Source organism: Symphalangus syndactylus, chromosome 3 (assembly GCF_028878055.3).
Source record: "Symphalangus syndactylus isolate Jambi chromosome 3, NHGRI_mSymSyn1-v2.1_pri, whole genome shotgun sequence".
NCBI lineage: Eukaryota > Metazoa > Chordata > Mammalia > Primates > Hylobatidae > Symphalangus > Symphalangus syndactylus.
Genome location: NC_072425.2, coordinates 26,368,201 through 26,390,572, shown reverse-complemented (window position 1 = coordinate 26,390,572; position 22,372 = coordinate 26,368,201). Strand labels below are relative to the sequence as shown.

Below are 22,372 nucleotides of genomic sequence, written 5' to 3'. Positions count from 1 at the left end.
ATTTGTTTGTTTGTTTTATCTCTTTTATTCTGTGAATGCAGCAAATTGCATTGTTGAATTTTGAACATTAATCCAATCTTACATTACTGCGATAAAACATACTTGTTTATTATGAATATTGCTGAATTATATTTGCTAATATTTTATTGAAGATGTTTGCATGTCTGTTCATGATAAATATTAGACTGCAATTTTCTTTGTAATGTCCTTGTTCCATTTTAGTGACAGGATTATGCTGGGCTCAGAAAATGAATTACAGAATACTCTTTCCTTTTGCCTTTTCTGAAAGAGGTTGAATAATATTGGTGTTATGTACACTTAAATATTTGATGGAATTTATCAGTGAAGTGATTTAAGCCTGGATTTTTCAGTATAGGGGGGTTTTTATATTTATTATTTTTTTATTTTTTTAATTCAACTTTCATAAAGTTGTGTTTTTCAAATAATTTGTCTCTTTTAGACGCTAACAGTTATTAGCACACATTTCCTCATAATACTTCTTTATTATTCTTTTTAATTTATATAAAATCTTTCATTCCTGAAATTGGTAATTTATCTTTTCTCTCTTTATTTTAAAAATTTATCAGTTAATTTTAATAATATTTGAAAAGAGCTAATTTTGACATTTTTTATTTTTCTCTATTGATAATCTGTGTTATATTAAATTAAATTCATTTTTTAATTTCCTTTTTCTACTTATTTAGAATTAATTTTCTTATTCTAGCTACTCGTGTTGGAAACTTACGTAATAAATATTAAGGTTTTCTTGTTCCATAATGTAAGAAATTAAAGCTATTCATTTCCTTTTGAAAATTGCTTTAGCTACATTCTACAAATTTGGATATATTGTACTTCCAGTATTATCTATTGTCAAATTTTTTAAATTTCCATTATAATTTCTTCTTTGACCTACATGTAATTTAGAAGCATCTTTAAAGATTTTCAAATATTTGAAAATTTTTTGAGATATTATTGTTATTGATTTCTAATTTAATTTCTCATTGTCAAGATATAGCCTTTTTGTGATTTCAGTTATTTTAATCTATTGATACATACTTTATGGTCCAGCATGTGGCATATCTCAGCGAATGTTTTGTATGCACTTGAAACAAATTAGTATTGTGCAGATGTTAAATTAATATTCTGGAAACACCTATTAAAGCAGGCTGATAGATGTCTACTATATCTTTACTGAGAGATAATTTTTCTTATTTATTAACTTATGAGAAAGGATTATTAAAATCTTAAACTAAAATTAGGATTTTATTTTGTTAATTTTGTCTTCATGTATTTTGAATTTCTGTTACTAGGTGCCTATGCATTCAGGATTCTTTCATCTTCTTGATGAATTGATCTTTCATCATTATAAAATGACTATTTATGATAATACTCTGTCTTGAGGTCTATTTTATATATTACATAGCTATAAGTGCTTTCACAGATTTAGTGGTTTCATAGCATATTGTTTTTTCATCCTTCACTTTCACCTTGTCTGTTTCTTTGCATTTAAAATTTCCTCTTATAATCAGGTTATAGCTGGTTCTTTGTTAAAAAAAGTAATTTCAACTTTTATTTTAGATTCAGGGAGTACATGTGCAGGTTTGTTACATGGATATCTTGTGTGATGCTGAGGATTGGGGTACAAATGATCTTTTCAACCAGGTAGTGAGCATAATACCCAATAGGTAGTTTTTCAGCCCTTGCCCCCCTTTCTGTATGCCCCTCTAGTAGTCCGAGTGTCTGTTGTTTCCATTTTGATGTCCACGTGTGCACAATGTTTAGGTTCCGCTTATAAGGGAGAATATGTGGTATTTAGCTCTCTGCTTCTGTGTTAATTCACACAGGCTAATGCCCTTTAGTTGCATACATCTTGCTGCAAGGGACATGTTTTTGTTCTTTGTATTGCTGTTTAGTATTCCATGATGCGTATGTACCACATTTTACTTATCCAATCTACTGCTGATCAGCGCCTCAGTTGATTCTATGCCTTTTCTATCGTGAATAGTGCTGTGATGAGCATATGAGTGCATGTGGCTTTTTAGTAGAAGGTTTTATTTTCATTTGGCTACCCAGCAATGGGATTGCTGCGTTGAATGGTTTCTGTTTTAAGTTCTCTCAGAAATCTCCAAACTGCTTTCCCCAATGGCTGAACTAATTTACACTGACACCAACAATGTACAAGCATTCCCTTTTCTCTGCAGCCTCATAATCATGTCATCTTTTGACTTTTAATAATAGTTATTCTGACTGGTGTTAGATGACATCTCATTGTGGTTTGGATTTGCAGTTCTTTGATGATGAGTGATGTTGAACATTTTTTCATGTTTGTTGGCTGCTTGTATGTCTTCTTTTGAGAAATATTTGCTCATGTCTTTTGTCCACTTTTTAATGGGGTTATTTGTTTTTAGCTTATTGAATTGATCAAATTCCTTATAGATTTTGGATATTAGACCTTTGTTGTATCCATAATAATTTGTGAATATTTTCTCCCATTCTGTAGGTGGTCTGTTTACTCTGTTGGTAGTTTCTTCTGCTTTCCAGAACCTCTTTATTTTAAGTAGGTCTCACTTGGCAGATTTGATTTTGTTGCAATTGCTATTGTAGACTTAGTCATAAGTTATTTTCCAAGGCCAATATCCAGAGTGGTATTTCCTAGGTATTCTTCTAGAATTCTTATAGTTTAAGGTCTTACATTTAAATCTTTAATTCATCTAGAGTTAATTTTGGGGTATGGTTGAAGGTAAGGGTCCAGTTCCATTTTTCTCCATATGGCTAGCCTGCTATCCTAGTGCTATTTGCTGAATAGGGAGTCCTTTCCCCATTGCTTATTTTTGCCAACTTTTTGTCAAAGATCAGATGGTTGTAGATGTGAGGCTTTATTTTTAAGATCTCTATTCTGTTTCATTGATATACATATCTGTTTTGTGTAAAAATCAGTAGCACTTCTATATACCAGCAACATTCAAGCTGAGAGCCAAATCGAGAATGCAATTCCATTTACAATGGCCACACACAAAAAAAGAAAATACCTAGGAATACATCTAACAAAGGAGGTGAAACATCTCTACAAGGAAAACTACAAAATGCTGCTGAAAGAAATCATAGATGACACAAAGAAATAGAAAAACATTCCATGCTCATGGATTGGAAGCATCAATATTGTTAAAATGGCCATACTGCTCAGAGCAGTCTACACATTCAAAGCTATTCCTATCAAACTACCAATATTTTTTTACAGAATTTGAAAAAAAAAACCTATTTTTAAATTCATATGGAATCAAAAAAGAGCCTGAATAGACAAAATAATCTTAAGCAAAAAGAGCTAAGCCAGAGGCATCATATTTCTCCACTCCAAAGTAAGCAATAAGGCTACAGTAACAAAAACAGCATAATACTAGTACAAAAACAGACACATGGATTTATAGTCGCTTCTTGACTTTATTATCTAGTCTGAAAATCTAGTCTGATAATCTCTGAATCTCTGCCTGTTTACAGAGTTAATAGGAGTGTTTACTCCATTTACATTTAGTGTAATTATTGATATTGCTCATATTTGTGTTTAGTTTTTTATCCTTTATCTTTCTTTTTATTTTCTTCCAATTACTGTGCTCCTATTCTTCATTATCTTTTCCTTCTTTCTTTCTTTTTCCTTTTTCATTTGGATTGAGTATTAGCTATTTTGCTATGCTTCCTTGTTTTTTATTTTCCCAAATAGGTGCTTTAGGGATTAAGATATTCACCCTTTAGTTCTCAGTTTTATTTTAATCAATATCAGGATATTTTATATACAATGTAAGGACCCTATAACAGAATAATTGGACCTAATTTTCTCTCAGCCTTTGTACTGTTATTGCCATATATTTTACTTCTACATATATGTCCTGCTATATGATTTTTTTCTTTTTTCTTTAAACATTCAAGTGACTTTTAGAGATTTTTAAAAAATGAAAGATAAAACATTCTCTATATTTACCCACATGTTTCACATGACCAGTGTTCTCATTCCTTCTTGATGATTCAGATTCCAAGATTGTATTATTTCCTTTTCAGCATAAGAAATTTCTTTAGCTTTACTTGTAGTATGGATTGCTTGATGATACATTTTCCCAGATTTTGTTTATCTGAAATTATATTTTCTTTAACTCAACATTTTTACTAGAGAGAAAATATTTGGTCGAAAGTTGTGGGACATTTTGTTTGCTGGTTTTGTTCTGTTTTTCTTTGTTTCAGTAATTTAAAACATTTTTTATGACTTTATTATGTCTGTCTCTTTCTTAATCATTGTTTCTCTTTATGTAAATTTTCTTCTTTTTGTGCCTCTTTTACTATTTTTAAATTTCTCTAGTTTTAAGCAGTTTCAACATGATATGGTTAGGTCTAGTTTTCTCACATTTATCGCTTTTGGAATTCACTGAGATTCTTGGATATGTAAATTACTGTTTTTTGATGAACTCTGGAAAGTAATTGGCTAATATCTCTGTTAATATATAATTTTTTATTCCATTTTCTCTCTCTTCTCTTTATGGGTCTCCAATTACAAATATGTTATGGTCTGATAATGACAAATAGTTTATTGAGGCTTTGCTAATTTTTTTCTCTACCCTGATTCACTTATACTCACCTTTCTTATAGATTGTGTATTTGACTTAATATGTATCTCCTAATATGCTCTTTTAAAAATTTTATTATACTCATTTTTTTGTGGATTGTTAAACAAATTTATAATTATTTTTGAATTTTTTCTGCCAATCCTTGATAACATGTAATTATGATTTTATTCATTTTTCATGATTATGACCCATATTTTCCTATTTCTTCAGATGTCTGGTAAATTTCTTTAAACATTGTGATACTGTGAATGACACAAAGAAATTCTGAATTCTGCTATTTCCTTTGGAAGAATGTTGATTTTATGTTCTGGGGCATTTAAATTGCTAACATATTACCTTACATTTGTGGAGGCTTTTATTGATTTGTTTATTTATTTTAGAGCAGGTCTAGTTCCATTTTGGTCTCAGTCCTAGGGTAAACCATTTAGTCTTGGATGTAGATTGTACTTCTAATATGTGGTCTTTCTAGGCGTCAATGAAAAACCCAATGCATTTGCCAAGGAAGGCACTCTATATATGTGGGACTGCACTGTAATTTCTGTCTCCTGCAATGGGCAGCCACTGAAATCTCTGCTCTACCATTATGGCATTGTACCGGTTGCTTCCACTCTGAGCTTCTTGGATTCTCACCCACACATGCATAGTTCAGGTGTAAGTTAAAATTTGAAGAACTTTTTCCTCTTTAACTTGGTTTGGGGCTCATTTCTTGGATTCCTCCTGGATGTCTAGTCACTGTAGCATTCTCAAACTCCAACTTATGACTCATTAGCCAATAAGACTGCAGCTTGCTGTTTGAGCTCTGGTTGCTACATATTACGTAGACTAGTCAGTGTCCTCAGTAGTAAAAGAATGTCATTTTGGTTAGCACTCAGTGCATTTGACTTTTTCTTCATGGGTCAAATATCTTCCAGGTTTGCCTATTTTTATTTATTTTCCATGTCTGTAAGTAGTTTTTAAAAATGTATTTCTCCTGGAGTTTGCAATTATTATCAGCAGGGAGATTGGAAAATCCAACCTACTCAATATTACAGGAAGTCATAAATAGTTATTTTATTTTTAGAAAATATTTTTAAAGAAATGACTATGTTCCAGGCTTTGGTCTATGTTCTGGAAACATATCCGAAAACTGTAGACTAGCACAGAGTGGTGGGAATGGTGAAAGTTAGATTCTAGACATATTTTGAAGGTAGTTGTTAAAAGATTTATAACAGATAGATTGGATATGGAGGCTTAAGATAAGAGAGAGAGCTTTAGTTTTGTACATGTTCCATTTGGGATGTCTACTAGACTTCTAAATGTAGAGGAGTAGACATTTGCATAAACATATATAGCTTTCAGAGGAATGTTTTAACTTGAGATATTAACATGGTAACTGTCAGTGTATAGGTGGAATGCAAGGTTTTTGGGTGGAATAAGCCCATCAAGAGAATTAACGTAGATAGAGAAGACCAAAGACTACAAACTGGGAAACTAGTGTTAAGAGATTGAAGAGAATGTGAAGTAGGCAATGAGGGAAAATGAATATCCATAAAACATGGTATCCTGGAGACCAAATAAAGAAAGAAAGATGAAGTGCCACACTGTGTCAAACAGTGCTTATAGTTTAATAAAAGTCAACGAGTGAGAAGTGGCAATTGGATTTAGCAATGTGGAGGTCACTAATGACCTCAGTCGGAAACATTTTTTGTAACATGATGGAGAAAAAGAAGTCTTTGTTGGGTATGTTTAAGAGAAAAGAGAAAAATTAGAGATAGTGAATACATATAGATCTTTATAGGGTTGCTTTCTCTAATTAGGAGAATATTAATGACACAATAATCTGGGGAAGTATGATTAAGAGAATGTTAATTTATCAAAGCCACATCTATACAGCATTTCTCCTTCCATCTATATTCATGTCTGCATACACAAATATACCCACTCTCATGTTTAAACATGTTTACATGTACAAATTGGAGAATAAATCTTTGCTAAATGAGATAATCTAGTAAGGAGAGGATGATGATGACGAGGGAAAGAAAGGGGAGGAATGTTTCTACATCAATTACCTTGAATAGGTAAGAAGAGATGAAGCCTGCTCCTCAAATAACATTTTTGCCATACAAAGAAGTTCTGATTTTTCTTTCATAACAACAGAAATAAAGGGAGGTAATATGGAACAGAAGCAGGTATGTAGGTAGACATAGTGACAGGTACTGTGGAAATTCTTATCTAATTGCTTATAATTTTATCTGCAGTGCTGGGTACAAAATCGAAAGCTGCATGTGAAGATGAAAAAGCAGGTTCTGAAGTGAAAAGAGAATAAAAAACATATCGTTAGGCATCTAAGTGTGTAGAATAGTGCATGGGATAGAAAAATATAGGAGGTTTACATGACATCATCAGGAATTTATCTGAGACATGTTAACATGGGCTTAAAATGCATCATTTTGCCATGAATGTTTGGTTTGAGCCATGTTTAGCTGCTTCAGAATAGAAAAAATGTACACAGGGAATTATAGTTTATCAGACTTAGTGCTTAGCCATACAATAAAAGGATAAAAGAGTGTGAAAGTGAGACTAATGGTAATCCATGGAATTTAGTCTCCTAGAGAAGATTTTGAGAATGTACAGAAAGATGGAAATATAGTTAAATCATTGTATCATTAAATTTTAAGTTTCACTGTGGTTGAAGAATTGGTAGAATCTGAGTACTAGAGAGAGTGAACAGAAAATTAGCAGATGGTAGCAATAAAATGGGTGATTTTGAGATTATGGAAGGTTTACAATTAGTGGTGCCACTGCAATTAGAATGTGGCCAATACCAGAGGAAAGGAGTTCGAGACCTGACATGTCAAGTTGCCAGAAGAATCACTTACTATGTATTGAAATCATCTAGAATCAATAAAGGTGTAGATTACAAAGAAGATTCAAAGCCGAGGGTGGCAGTTTAAGAAGGTGGATGACAGGGGATTGATCTAAAAATACATTAAAGAGAAGGAAGGACACTTATCCCAACTCTAATCCGAGACATACACTGTGATGAAATTTGGGTACAGATAGTTTTTATGTGAAGTGATCTCAAAAGCACAAGGAAGCGAGTGGGAAATGTCAGATAGGGAAAGAGAAAAGCCTCAGATTCTGCATCAATAGATGAAATACTGCTATTCAGTCTTGTTGGGGATCCCTTAAAGAACTATGTAGAATTTGCCTGACAATTATTGCAACAAGAGGTGAGAAAACTTGGGCATTTATCCACTGAGTCTCATCTATCATTTGGTTGAAGGTTAGACCTTTTCTTATGGGTAGAGCAAACCCTCAGACAGAGTGGCAGTGAGATGCAGTCACTCAAGATGGAAAGCGGTTATAATCCCAGAAAATGTCCACCAAAGCAATGATTAAAGCCAGATTTGGACTGATGGCTTTAATCTGGAAATATTCTGGATCAGAGAGCAGAATTATTTTAAAAAATCTCACAACTTACACCAAACTGATCTATTCATGCCACATATTGGATCCACTCTGTTGACTTGATGATCCAAGATAAAGGTCATCCACAATTTCTTAAAAAGACCTAAAATGTGAGGATAAATGGAATAAACTGCTGTTTCAGCTGCTTCCTTCCCAAGAACAAAATTGATCTTCATCAATTTCCTTTTCTGTCACTCAATATGATTTTCTCTTTTATCTTTATATTGACCAATACAGTGATCCTAAAACTTATCCATAGAGGGTTACAGCCCTGGTTAGTTTACACTAGTCATGCTATTATCCCCTTACTCCTGGAATGGACCAACAGGCATGAAAGCACTAAAGAAACCCTAGCAAATCATCCATGTTTCAAACATGTTCCTCCCTGCCCCCATTTCAGAGGACCAAACCACATCCTCATGATAACTGGGACAGTTACCCCGATCTGTATAGTGCTTTTACTAAATTTATAAGGAATGCACTCATGGTGGCTCACTGGCTGTGTTGAGAAACTTGATTACTTGTGGGCTGTCCTTTGTAGGACCTGGCTCACATAAGAGACCTGTTGTTGGGGCTACTATTTGGTGAAGTTTATAGTAATATACTAACATCTGCCATTATTCATCTGGGTTTTGCAAAGGCCATTTCATTAAATTAAATGAATATGGCATAGGCCCACTTTATATTCTTTAAGTCTTCTAGAGTAGCACCGATTTCTGAAATTCCAGCTGGGATCTTGAATTACTTCTGACTTGCTTTCTTGGCCAGGGGTGGTAGATAATTTCAGGGGCTTCTACTGTACCTTTTAGAGCATAATAATTTTTGCTCTCTACTTTGGCTGCTAAGTATATCTATCCCAATTATAAACTCAAGGATGGGGAAATTACCATAAGGTGAGTTTGTATACCCAGTGGAGTCATTGTGATATAGCCTGGGACCATGACTCCACTTATTACCTACCCTATACCTACCGTATACCATGATTTTAAAAGAGGACATTTTGAATCTCTTGGTATCACTACCAATTCATAACACGGATTCAAAATATCTAGAAATATCTGGATATTTTCATTCGCTCCAAAATACAGTTACTTTAGTGTACTCTAGTGTAACAGGTAGTGATGGCCTGTTAAATGTTTAACAGTCAGATTTTTGACCAAAAAAAAATAAAACTTTGATTTATAGCATTTGCTAATTTCCATGGTATAAAAACTTCCACCCCTGTGGGACTTTTATAAAGTTCTAATTAAATCTACCAACATCATGTCATTAAACATAAAGTTAGGAGGAGATATGCACAATTTGCTCTTGATGCTGGTACAAGCTGGCTCCAGCACAACACTGGTTATATGTTCCTTTGCAGAAGAAATGGGGAATTATATTTATTGCATACATTTGCAGAGTATCATAGGCTTCTTTATCAAGGTCATTCTATCTTCCTTTCTACTGTCAGCCTCAGACCAAAAACTTAATGTGATCATGATTTTTTTCACTGCAGCAGCTGACATAGCTTTGTGATGACCAGCTCTTAACATTTTGTTTTGTTATAAAATCAAGAAATATGTTTGTGAGCTTCCCATTTATATCAGTCCTAGAGACACCAAGATTTACTGGCCATTACCACAAATCTCTGGAGGTTCAAGGCCTTCTGAATGTTAACTTGACCTTACTTCCAATAATCTTTGTCTGATGGTGCTATAACTTGGTCTTATATTTTCTAAAATTCTACCACCTATTGACACAGTGGATTCTACTTCCATAGCAGTATCCCTAATCAAAAATAGCTTACAGAGTATGCCAACCAAAAAATTAAAAATAAAATAGAATTGAGCTTAACAATACTGTTATCGTATCACCCCTATAGCATTTTATTTATTTGTTTCTTAAAGGGAGTGCCTTGGGCTCTCTGGGAACACAGTCACTCAGTGGCTTTTCTATTCTCACCTAATATATTCTGGCTAATATGTTCATTGTCATGAGCTTTCTGACTTCTTTCTCAATACTTTGCCTATGTAGTTCTGACATATCCATGTTATTTTCCATAAGCTATCAGCATGCCTAAGCATGCCTTTGCACCAGTCATTTCCCTTCCACTTGTATTTCACTTCAATTCACCATATGTGAAAGTCAGTAGTTGTGATGCTTCAACATGACATGAGTTATCACCACCCCAAAGAGCAGACATCAGCCCCTTGTTTTTATCTGACTAGAAAATGCTCCTATTCGAGAATATCATCCTGAGGCTTACTGTTTAGACCCATCTCTGTCCCCCAAAGCAAATGCCAAGTCAGGCTTAAGAGCAGGTAGTTCTTCAATACCTGAAAGTACTGAAAAGAGGGGTGGGGATGTGAGATAGAAAAAGAGAAATAAACTATTCATCAATGAATACTACCCCTGCGGGCTACTGAATTCTTCTGGGTAACTTTGCTGAATGTGCTGCAGAGTTGTTTTACCAAGGGGTGGAGAAACAGGGGTATTCATCAAACAACTGTCATCCTTCATTGGTTAAGGTTTACCACTGGATGCATTAATGTCCTGACATTTCCATGATGCCCTGGCTGCAGGCTGGGAAAACTCCCATGGCTCTGGATAAACGCAGTAAGGAAACCAGAGAGATGCAGCATTTGAGGAAGGAAACAGCATCCTAAAAATTGTCCACCTCAACTGAAGATGAATTTAGTTGAGCCAAAGAAAGCAACATGGCATGGGTGCATCGACAACTATCTGCAATAAGGATTTAATGAGATAAACTATGTTAAATCTTGGAGGAGTGTCTATCTCCTAATAAACACTACTATCACCATCATCAACCTCATCTACATTATTTTTTACTGTTACCTGTGTTTACACTTTTACCCCTTTATTTTGACACAGACTCTAGAGTAAAATTTACTTTGTTTTCATCTATGTGACTGTGAGAAAACAGCCCAATTTTGGTTTAATGCTTAGTAATCACCATTTACTAAAGTGAGTGTGTTGAAGAGAGCAGAATGAGGCAAAGACAACCAGCTTCTAGGACAATTGTTAGTTACGATAGTACTTTGAAATTCTTAATAGTTTTCAAAAAATGAAGATTGAGAAGTTAAAAAAAGGGAGACAAAACTATATACATAAATGGAGGAAAATAAGGGAAGTTTGTATATGAAAAAGTTAAGTGATACAATTTATTTTTGAGTTACTTATTATCTGTGTCTCAGACTACATCCATTAAGGATTTAATAAGGTTGCTTATAATCAAAATCTCATGTGGAATAAAATTGTTAACATTTATTATAGAAAACACTTATTATAGGAAAAAATTTATTATAGAAAAAAATGCATCCAAAAGGAAGAGCATATGAATATATGAGAAATCTTAGGCTAATATAATTACTATTGTACAGTTTTTGCACTGGTTATCCAGTGATATGGTCTGGTTCTGTGTCCCCACCCAAACCTCATCTTGAATTGTAATCCAAATTGTAATTGAAATTGTAATTCCCACATGTTGGGGGAGAATACTCATGAAAGGTGATTAGATCCCGGGGGCGGTTCTCCCATGCTGTTCCGATGGTGAATTCTCACGAGATCAGTTGGTTTTATAAGGGGCCTTTCCCCACTTCTCTCAGCATTTCTCTCTCCTGCTGTTATGTGAAGAAGCACGTGTTTGATTCCCCTTCTGCCATGATTGTAAGTTTCCTGAGGCCTCCCCAGTCATGTGGAATTGTGAGTAAATTAAACCTGTTTCCTTTATAAATTACCCAGTCTTGGGGTATTTCTTCATAGCAACATGAAAACAAACTAATGTAGTAAGTTAGTACCAAGTAGTGGAGCACTGCTATAGAGATATCCAACAATGTGGCAGCGACTTTGGAACTGGGTAATAGGCAGAGACTGTAACATTTTGGCAGGCTCAGATGAAGACAGGAAAATGTGGGAAAGTTTGGAACTTCCTAGAGACTTGTTGAATGGCTTTGACAAAAATACTGATAGAGATATGGACAATGAAGTCCATGCTGAGTCACATGGACATGAAGAACTTTATGGGAACTGTAATAAAGGTCACTCTTGCTATGCTTTAGTGAAGAGACTGGTGGCATTTTGCCCCTGCCCTAGAGATCTTTGGAACTTAGAACTTGAGAGAGATGATTCAGGGTATCTGGCAGAAGAAATTTCTAAGCAGTAAAGCATTCAACAGGTGACAGAACATAAAAGTTTGGAAAATTTGCAGTCTGGCAATGCGGTAGAAAAAAAAAACCCATTTTCTGGGGAGAAATTCAAGCCGGCTACAGAAATTTGCATAAGTAACGAGGAGCCAAATGTTAATCACCAAGACAATTGGGAAAATGTTCCAGGGCATGTCAGAGACTTTTGTGGCAGCCCCTCCAATCATAGGTCTGAGGCCTTGGAGGAAAAAATGGTTTTGTTGGCCAGGTGCAGGACCCCTCTGCAGTGTGCATCCTAGGGACTTGGTTCCTTGTGTTCCAGCAGCTCCAACCCTGGATAAAAGGGGCCAAGGTATAGCTCATGTCATGGCCTTAGAGGGTGCAAGCCCTGGCAGGTTCCATGTGGTGTTGGTCTCACAGGTGTGCAGAAGACAAGAATTGAGATTTGGGAACCTTTGCCTAGATTTCAGAGGATGTATGGAAACACCTGGAGCTCCAGGCAGAGTTGTGCTTGAGGGGTGGAACCCTCATAGATAACCTCTGATAGGGCAGTGCAGAAAGGAAATGTGGGGTTAGAGCCTCCCCACAGAGTCCCCACTGGGGCACTGCTTTGTAGAGGTGTGAAAAGAGGACCACCATCCTCCAGACCCCAGAATGGGAGATCCACTGACAGCTTGCACTGTGTGCCTGAAAAAAGCTACAGGCACTCAACACCAGCCTGTGAAAGCAGGCAGGCAGGAGGGGGCTGTACCCTGCAAAGCCACAGGGAAAGAGCTGCCCAAGGCCATGGGAGGCCACCTCTCTTGCATCAGCATGACCTGGATATGAGACATGGAATCAAAGGAGATCATTTTGGAACTTTTAAGAATTAATGACTGCCCTATTGGATTTCAGGCTTGCATGAGGCCTCTAGCCCCTTCGTTTCAGCCAATTTTTCCATCTGGATTTTGTGCATTTATCCAATGCCTGTAGCTCCATTTTATCTTGAAAGTAACTAACTTGCTTTCAATTTTACAGGCTCCTACACAGAAGGAACTTGCCTTGTCTCAGATAAGGCTATAGACTTGGACTTTGGGGTTGATACTGAAATGAGTTAAGACTTTGGGGAACAGTCGGGAAGTCATAACTGTGTTTGGAAATGTGAGAAAGATGAGATTTGGGAGGGGCCAGGGGCGGAATGATATGGTCTGGCTCTGTGTCCCCACCCAAATCTCATCTTGAATTGTAGTCCCCATGTGTTGAGGAAGGGACCTTGTGGGAGGGGATTAGATCATGGGGGTTATTCCCCTAAGCTGTTCTCCTGATAGTGAGTGAGTTATCACGAGATCTGATGGTTTTAAAAGGCCTTTCTCCACTTTGCTCTGCGCTTCTTTTTCCTACCTCTATGTGAAGAAGGATGTATTTGCTTTCCCTTCTGTCATGATTGTAAGTTTCCTGAGGCCTCCCCAGACATGAGAACTGTGAGTTAATTAGACCTCTTTTCTTTATAAATAACCCAGTCTTGGGTATTTCTTCACAGTAGCATGAAAACGAACTAATACATCCAGTGACCAGGAAAACTAGGAATTGACTAGATGGGATAGCAAGCTATTATTAAAAGAACCAAACTATTGGGGGATCTTGGTTTGAGACCTAGGTTTCCATTGGTAAAAAGTGAGCTATTGGGTAAGTCACTGTATCCCATCCAGCCTCATTTTTTCATATGTCATGAGGTTATTGGAATATCAATGAAAAGAGTTAAACTCTAAAATATTTTAAGAGATATTTATTCTGAGTCAAATATGAGTGACAATGGCCCATGACACAGCTTTTAGGAGGTCCTAAGAACATGTGCCCAAGGTCGTTGGGGTGCAGCTTGGTTTTATAGATTTTAGGGAGGCATGAGATATCAATTAAATACATTTAAGGAATACATTGGTTTGTTCTAGAAAGGCAGGACAACTTGAAGCAGGGGTAGGGGGAAGAGGAGGCTTCCAGGCTATAAAAAATTTTCTGGTTGACAATTGGTTGAGTTTTTGTCTAAGGACCTGGAATCAATAGAAAGTAAATGTTCAGGTTAAGGTAAAAGATGTGGAGACGAACGTTCTTTTGAAGTCTCATAGATGCTGCCCTTAGAAACAATAGATGACAAATGTTTCCTATTCAGATCCTTTAAAAGGTGCTAGACTCTTAGTTAATCTATTCAGAATTGGAGGGGCCTGGAAGGAAAAAGTCTAGCTATGTTAACAGGGATTCTTTACAGATGTGAATTTTCTCCCACAAAGGACAGCTTGCAGGGCCATTTCAAAATGTGACAAAAAACATGTTTTGGAGGTAAGATATTTTGATTTTCTTCCTTGTCTCATAATGTTATGCCAGAGTCAGGTTGAAAAATAAGTCACAATATATAGGGTTAAATGAAACCCATCTGATGAGAATTTATGGTTTGTAGGTCATGACTCCCCAGACCCTTTAGATAGGAATTTGGGCAAGATAAAAAAAAAAAAAAAAAATCAGAGTTTAGTCCTCAAGAGTTAGCCATTTTCAACATTTTTTGGTAAATTATCACCATTATTTCTCTAATAAACTATTAGCCAGATTATAATTTATCAAGGGTAAAAATAGAGCTTGCAAGTTGAAGAGGACATAGGGTCCTTACATCTCTTTTACACATTGTGACAATCTCATCATCATATCCAAAGATTCTCAATTACAATAGCATTGGTCTTTATGATACATAATTCCTTCATTAATGATGATAAATAATATATATTTATATATATTTCTCACCATTGAGAAATATGTCCACAGACAGGCACAGTGTCTCATGCCTGTTATCCCAACAATTTGGGAGGCCAAGGTGGATGGATCACTTAGGATCAAGAGTTTGAGGCCATCCTGGCCAACATGCTGAAACCCTATCTGTACTAAAAATACAAAAAAAAATATAGCCAAGCATGGTGGCAGGTGCCTGTAATGCCAGCTACTCAGGAGGCTGAGGCAGGAGAATCACTTGAACTCAGGACACAGAGGTTGCAGTGAGCCGAGATGGTGCCACTGCACTCCAGTCTAAGCGACAGAACGGGACTCTGTCTAAAAAAAAAAAAAAAAGCAAGACAGAGAGAAATATGTCCACAATATGTTATTTACTTATTTATCTTATCAGGAAATCAAGATAATGTTGTGTAAAGCTCAAAACAAATGTCTTAGGCCTTATGCCAAGGGGTAAGTGTATGGCTGTGAAAGAGGCAGACACGCTTCTCATGTTGTTGCGGCTCACCATAAAGACAAAATATTGGCCAAGTAATTCAAAGTGTCATAAGAGCTAAAAATTATCATGGATACTCTTTACCATACTCTATCCAATATAGGCTATGAAAGACAAATATGTACAATTTTAAGCAGAATAATTTTAAGTTCACCACTAGTAGCCTTTTTTCCCCATAAGACAAAACATAGCATTTTGTCATTATAAAACAATTGCCCAGCAGAATTTCTAGAAGTATTCAGGGTGAAAATCAGTTCAGGTTAATGCCTACCATAATGAGTCAAGGTGTTCAGGGGTCAAGTAAGAAGACAAGTTTCTATCATTATAATCTTTCCAAAGCTAAGCACCGTCTTTACCAGTTTAGCTCTAATAAACAGCACAGTGCCTGACACATGGTACTTAATAGGTTATGTCTGTTTCTGATTTTGGTTTTCTTTAAATGAATAGTAGATATTTTGAGAAACTGCAACTTGTGAAAATTAGTATTGATGCAATTAAAAAATTATATGAGACTAGGAAAAGGAAGTAAAGATAGCAAGTTTACACAAATGAGCATATGAAGAGCTCTGAATCTCCAAATCCTTGATATAAGAAGAGTAAAGAGCTACTAATATACAGTCATGTGATGTGATAGGATTATCAAAGATTTGAGTAACCAGAAATATTTATATAGTCACATGCCACATAATGATATTTTGGTCAACAGACAGCGTGTATGACAGTGGCTTCATATGATTATAATGGAGTTGAAAATTCCTGTTACTTAGTGACCTTGTAGACATTTAATGTTGTAGCATAATGTATTACTCATGTGTTTGTGGATATGCCAGAGCAAACAAACATCCTGTGCTGTCTGTCATATAAAGGTATAGCAAATATAATTATGTGCAGTACATAATACTTGATAACGATAATAAACAACTATGTTACTGGTTTATGTACTTATTATACTATATTTTATTGTTATTTTAGATTATACTCTTTCTACACACATACACACACACACACACACACACAGAGACACACATATATATAAAAAGTTAACTGTAAACACCCTCAGTCAGGTCCTTTATGAGGTATTCCAGAAGAAGGCATTGTTATCATAGGAAATATAGGAGATGACAGCTCCATCCATGCTGTTGCACCTGAAGACCTTCCAGTGGGACAAGATGTGGAGGTGGGAGAGTGATATTGATGATCCTGACCCTGTGTAGGCCTAAACTAATGTGTATGGCCATGTCTTAGCTTTTTTTTGTTTGTTTTGTTTTTGTTTTTGCTTTTCTTTTTGTTTTTAAGATGGAGTCTCCATCAATCGGGCTGGAGTGCAGTGGCACGAGCTCGGCGAATTGCAACCTCCACCTCCCAGGTTCAAGTGATTCTCCTGCCTCAGCCTCCGGAGTAGATTGGATTACAGGCATGCACCACAATGCCCAGCTAATTTTTTTTTTTTTTTGTAATTTCAGTAGTGACATGATTTCTCCATGTTGGTCAGGCTGGTCTCCATCTCCTGACCTCAGATGATCCACCTGCCTTGGCCTCCCAAAGTGCTAGGATTACAGGTGTGAGCCACCACACCCAATCTGTGTCTTAGATTTTAACAAAAAAGTTTACAACATATAAAAAAAATTAAAAATCAAAAAAAGCGTACAGAAAGATATAAAGAAAAAATTATATAGCTGTACAGTGTGCTTGTGTTTCAAACTAAATGTTATCACAGAAGAGTCAAAAAGTAAAAATATAAAGAGTTTATGAAGTAAAAATATTACAGTAGGCTAAGGTTAATTTATTATTGAAGAAATATGTTTTATAAGTTTAGTGTATCCTAAGTGTGCAATGTTTATAAAGTCTATAGCAGTGTGCAGCAATGTTCTATGATTTCACATTCACTCATCACTCACTCACAGACTCACCCAGAGCAAATTCCAGTCCTACAAGCTCCATTCATGGTAAGTGCCCTATACAGGTATACCACTTTTTAACTTTTATTCTGTATTTCTACTGTACCTTTTCTATGTTTAGATAAACACATGCTTACCATTGTGTTATAATTGCCTACAATATTCAGCACAATAACAGGCTGTACAGGTTTGTGGCCTAGAAGCAATAGGCTATACCATAGAGCCTAGGAGTGTGGTAGGCTATACCCTGTAGGCTTGTGTTATACACACTCTGTAGGCTTGTGTTATACACACTCTGTAGGCTTGTGTTATACATACTCTATAATGTTTGCACAACAGCAAAATCCCCTGACAAATTTTTCAGAAAGTATCCCTGACATTAAGTGATGCATGACTCTGTGTGTGTATGTATTTATAAATATATGCACACACGTATATGCATGTATACAGGTATTGTATATATATATACAGAGTATTATATATATAATACACTGTGTGTGTATACACACACACACACATATACTCAAGGAACTTAAGGGCGGCTACACTCACTGTGACACAAACCCCTAAAACTATTTTTTTAATGTACAGCACAAAATAATAAAAAAGAAAGAAAAGTGTGCACTCATATATAGCTAGATACCCAACTGCACACAGAAAAGCCAGGTATGTGGGCATTCATGATGGAGATGCTGAAGGAGTTTTGCCTCACTAATTCACCCATTATTTCACAGACATTCATTGAGCACCTACTCCATGTTACACACTGGAAAGCAGTGGAGGTTAAAATAGCAAGTGCCACCATCACCCCATTCTCAGTGCTGCTCTACTGTTAGATGGAACCTTTATCAAGTGTCAGCAAGGGAACCTGGCATTTATCAGGGTGGGTGCTGCGCTCTGCTCTGCTGACAGGGTAGATTCAATACATGTCATCCTCACTGTGCTAAGATGTTTTAATGGCTTGCTCTTTCTTCTTTCCATCACCCAGGCAACTTTGTCTTTCTTTTCTCTTCAGTCCCTTTCTCCCATCCCCTAGTTGCTCCCCTTTCACATTTTGGGTTACCTTTTGCACAAATTGCCTATGTTTGTGACTTTGAAGGAGTCACTAATTCTCTCTGTTTCTGCATACCCGTCTATGAAATGTGGTAATTGACTAAATTATCCCTGATGTCTTACCCAGCTCTTAGTGCTATGCTAGCATTGTAGAATTCTGGTTTGAATTCTTCCTAAAAAGCAGAGCCTGAGACACGGGCCTTTGTGGAGGTAGTTTATTTGGGGTCATTTGCTCCTATGATACATGATGGATGGCCTGAGAAATAAACCAGGGAAGGTTTATTTCCAAGCCACAGGTTTGGAGGATTAGTGAAGTGTACATGGGGAAAGAAGACAAGCAGCCAATCCAAGGTTATTGAGCTGATTACAACTACAGAAAAACTGGAGCTTAATCCTGTTTGTAATATTTCAAAGAAATTGGAAGGTACGAGAGTTAGTTTGGGCACATGTGGAATGTGCCTCTGAGATTGGAAAAAAGAGAATACTTACCTACTAGTTCTTGCCCATTGGTAAAGCATTATTCCAGGAAATGTTAACACCCTATCCGTTCCCAGTGTGTGCAGGCATCAGAATGGCTGATCGAGCTCTTGCCGTAGATCCATGTGATTGTGCCAGATAAGCCCTGGGAGAAAAAGCAAGAGATAGGCAGCGCAGCCAAGGTCAGGTGCTATTAGGCTACACCTGAGTACAGCTGGTTGCTATAGCAAAGACCAGAGAAAAATTGGTGGAGTAAGAGAATATGAAAGGAAAATATATGAGCAACAAAGAAGCCATTGCATTCCTCAATATTGTCTGAGTGCTGATATCAAGAATTTTTGTCAAAACAGCTTTACCAGGGCACTGAACATATGGGGACTATGTCAGGAAATTTCGATATCCAACATTTCTACAAATGCACAGAATTGTTGTGGGCATGGGCTCCATTGCCCAACTTCTTCCCAGTTCCCACCTAGGTTCATCATAACATTGATAACACGATTATCAATGTGCCAGGCAATGTATTAGGCACTTTAAGCACAATGTCTCTTCTAATCCCTAAATCAGTAGGATCCTATCATTAGGTTAGTACTTGTAATCCCATTTTCCCATTTTACAAATGAGGAAACTAAGGCTCAGGAAAGGGAAGTGACTTTCCTCAATTTACATTACCCATGAAGGCCTATATTGAAATCCATATATATATATATATATATGGACCTAAATTGGAATATATATATATCTATATATATATAGATATATAGATATATAGATATTTAGCATAGGCTATTTCCAGTAGTTGAAACTATCTCAATGGACACTTGGGTTTAGACAGGGTGTATGCCTCAGTTCTAGGTTGATGATATCTCTCTGCCTTATCTGATGACTAATCTTGAACGCCAACTTGCTTGGCTATAGCCTTGATATCCTGCTTAGTTACCTACCAGAGACTCCAGCTGCTTGGACCTCAAACACTAGTCCAGATATATTTTATACCAAATACTAACCCAATTTTGAACTGGAAGCCTCATAATTTTTTACTTATGTTTTTTCTCATTGGAAGTCAGTCTACAACCAAGTCAGTAACCCAAACTAACTCTTGTACCTTCCAGTTTCTTGATTTGCACCTTTCCTTCTGTTGTTTCATTTTTCCCTTTATGCTTTTTTCTTTCCATAATCTATTCCAATTAGCAGATTAGGGTAACGCACAGCAGAGAATAACAGGAATGGCTAAACTGGGAGATAAATTTGACATTATTTAAAATTAATCAGAGATTCGGGGAAATTACTATTTAAAGAGAAAATAGCACATCTTAGTCTCCTAGCCCATCTTAGTCTATGCGGGCCTCTGTAACAAATAGACTGTGTAATGTATTAACAATAGATATTTATTGCTCACAATTCTGAAGGCTGAGAAGTCCAAGATCAAGGTGCCAACAGATTTAGTGTCTAGTGAGGGCTTATGCTGCATAGATGGTGCTTTCTATGTGTCCTTACGTGACAGAAGAATAAAAGAGCCCCCTCAAGTATCTTTTTTAAGGGCACTGATTCCGTTCATGAAAGCACAACCCTCATGATCTAATCACCTTCTAAAGGCTTCACCTCTTAATCCTACCACAATGGGGATGAGGTTTCTAGATGACTTTTGGAAGGACACATTCAAACCACAGCACAGCCTTTCTGTGCACTCATTCCCTCCCATAATGTACTTTTTTTCCTTCTAGTCTTCTTGACAATAGATCATTCAGTGCATTGGACAGTCATCGCTTATCTACACTTGTATAATGTAATGATCTCTTCCCTAGCTGTTGTTGACTGCGCCAAGGTTGAGATCCTGATCCTAGCTAAGCTGTTCTTGGTATAGAAACAATGAGGGAAAGGGAAACTGAAAGAGGCAAGTAGGGGGTATCTGTTTTTCATGTGACAGGTGGGTGAATGTAGGTGGAAGGTGCAAGCATCTTCCACTATGTAAGTGGATAAACAAAGAATGCTGGTCTAATGAGAATGAGGAAGGAAACACGTTTTAATTATTAAAAAAACAGTGATAAGTGGAGAAAGATTTCAATCAGCCCTAAATGCTATGCCCAATTATCTTCCTGCACCCTTGACCACCCACGTCGCTGTCCTTTGACTTATTAAAGTTACTGAATTATTTACCTGATCTATTCTCCCTTTTTAAAAAACTGGAATTATTAAAAGGCATGCCTGCACTGTTTTCAATGACATAAAATTCTCTGCTTTCTGAATTTCTTTCATTTCCCAGTAGATCCAGTTGTTATAAAGTGCTTCCTTATGTTAAACGTAAAGCAGTTTCCCTGTACTTTCCACTCGTCAACTCTATTTCTGCTCTTTGGGACCAAATAAAACCAGTAAAATCCCTTATTTTTCTATCCGCCCATCCAACATCCCAAAGAAAGCATCCCAACTCTTCTCCCCATTCCGTGAAGAAGTTTTTGTTTTCTAGGCTAAGTGTGCTCAGATTATCTTATCTTTTGTGTGTGTGCCATAGTTTGGAATCCCTTGGGTTATGCTGGTCTCTTCTATCTGGTTATAATATAAATTGTTAATCTCTCTCTCCATGTCTAGAATCAGCTGGCTCAATATGTAATGATGTGGGCCTGTTTCATGCCTGTCTCTATGGTCCTACTTACATTATAAATAATCACTGCCTTGTGATTCCAACGTCAAGAAGGTACAGTACTACATGGTAGTATTATGTTTGACATCAGACATGGCCCAACAGGGGAGAAGAATATGCTTCAACAGTTAGATGATTGTGTTAATACAAACTGGGATTTTTTATTATGTTTGTCTCTTTCAAGACTGAATTTGATGTGATTGCTGCTGCTGATTCAGTACTAGGTAATGGAGGCTGAAATGTATTCCTCAGAAGATCCTCCGGGAACAGCCACCTGGGATTGACAGAGAGAGTCACTGGGTGTCACTGTTGAGTCATACAAATGCACTGGCCGCTTGCTTATAGAACTCTGGCTCCTTAAAGAAGCTAGGAGAAGGAGGTTTGGGGTGGCTGCCTGTCTCCTCCTGGTCTGTGTCTCTTCACTAGGGTCAAGATAGAGCATCCCTCTCCCAGATTTTCCCTAGGAAGTATTGAGTCAGATGTGCCCACATCAGTGTGGGCCTTAGCTGCTGTTTAATGAGTTGATCCATCCTTGATTTGCCTGATGGTGCTGATAGGGGTCTGCTTTTATGTATGTATGTAGTAAGTGATCACACCCCCACCCTAATCAAAGAGGTCTCCCCCTCACACCCAGGACTTGCTGAACCTTATAGCTCTCTTCAGAGCAGATAAGCCCTTCCATTCCACTGTTTGTTCCAGATTCAGACTGTGATTTCAGTCTCAGTCAAGGGTCAGTGGCACATTTCAGGTTTTTTTTTTTTTGTTTTTTTTTTTTAATGGGAGGACTGATTTTGATAGAAATAAAGACAGGTGAAATTGTAGGCATCGGCACTTTGAAGGGCAAGGAGAAAAAT

The 22,372-nt window shown here is 36.7% G+C and overlaps 1 long non-coding RNA gene across 1 annotated transcript; it reads right to left on the bottom strand.

Moving 5' to 3' along the window:
* Positions 1-7,998: 7,998 nt before the first annotated feature.
* Positions 7,999-20,118, bottom strand: LOC134736229 (uncharacterized). The gene is made up of 3 exons (XR_010120126.1): positions 19,986-20,118; positions 18,893-19,025; positions 7,999-8,163 (listed from the first exon to the last, which is right to left on the bottom strand). It is a non-coding gene; the product is annotated as an uncharacterized lncRNA (long non-coding RNA).
* Between the last annotated feature and the right edge of the window lie 2,254 nt (positions 20,119-22,372).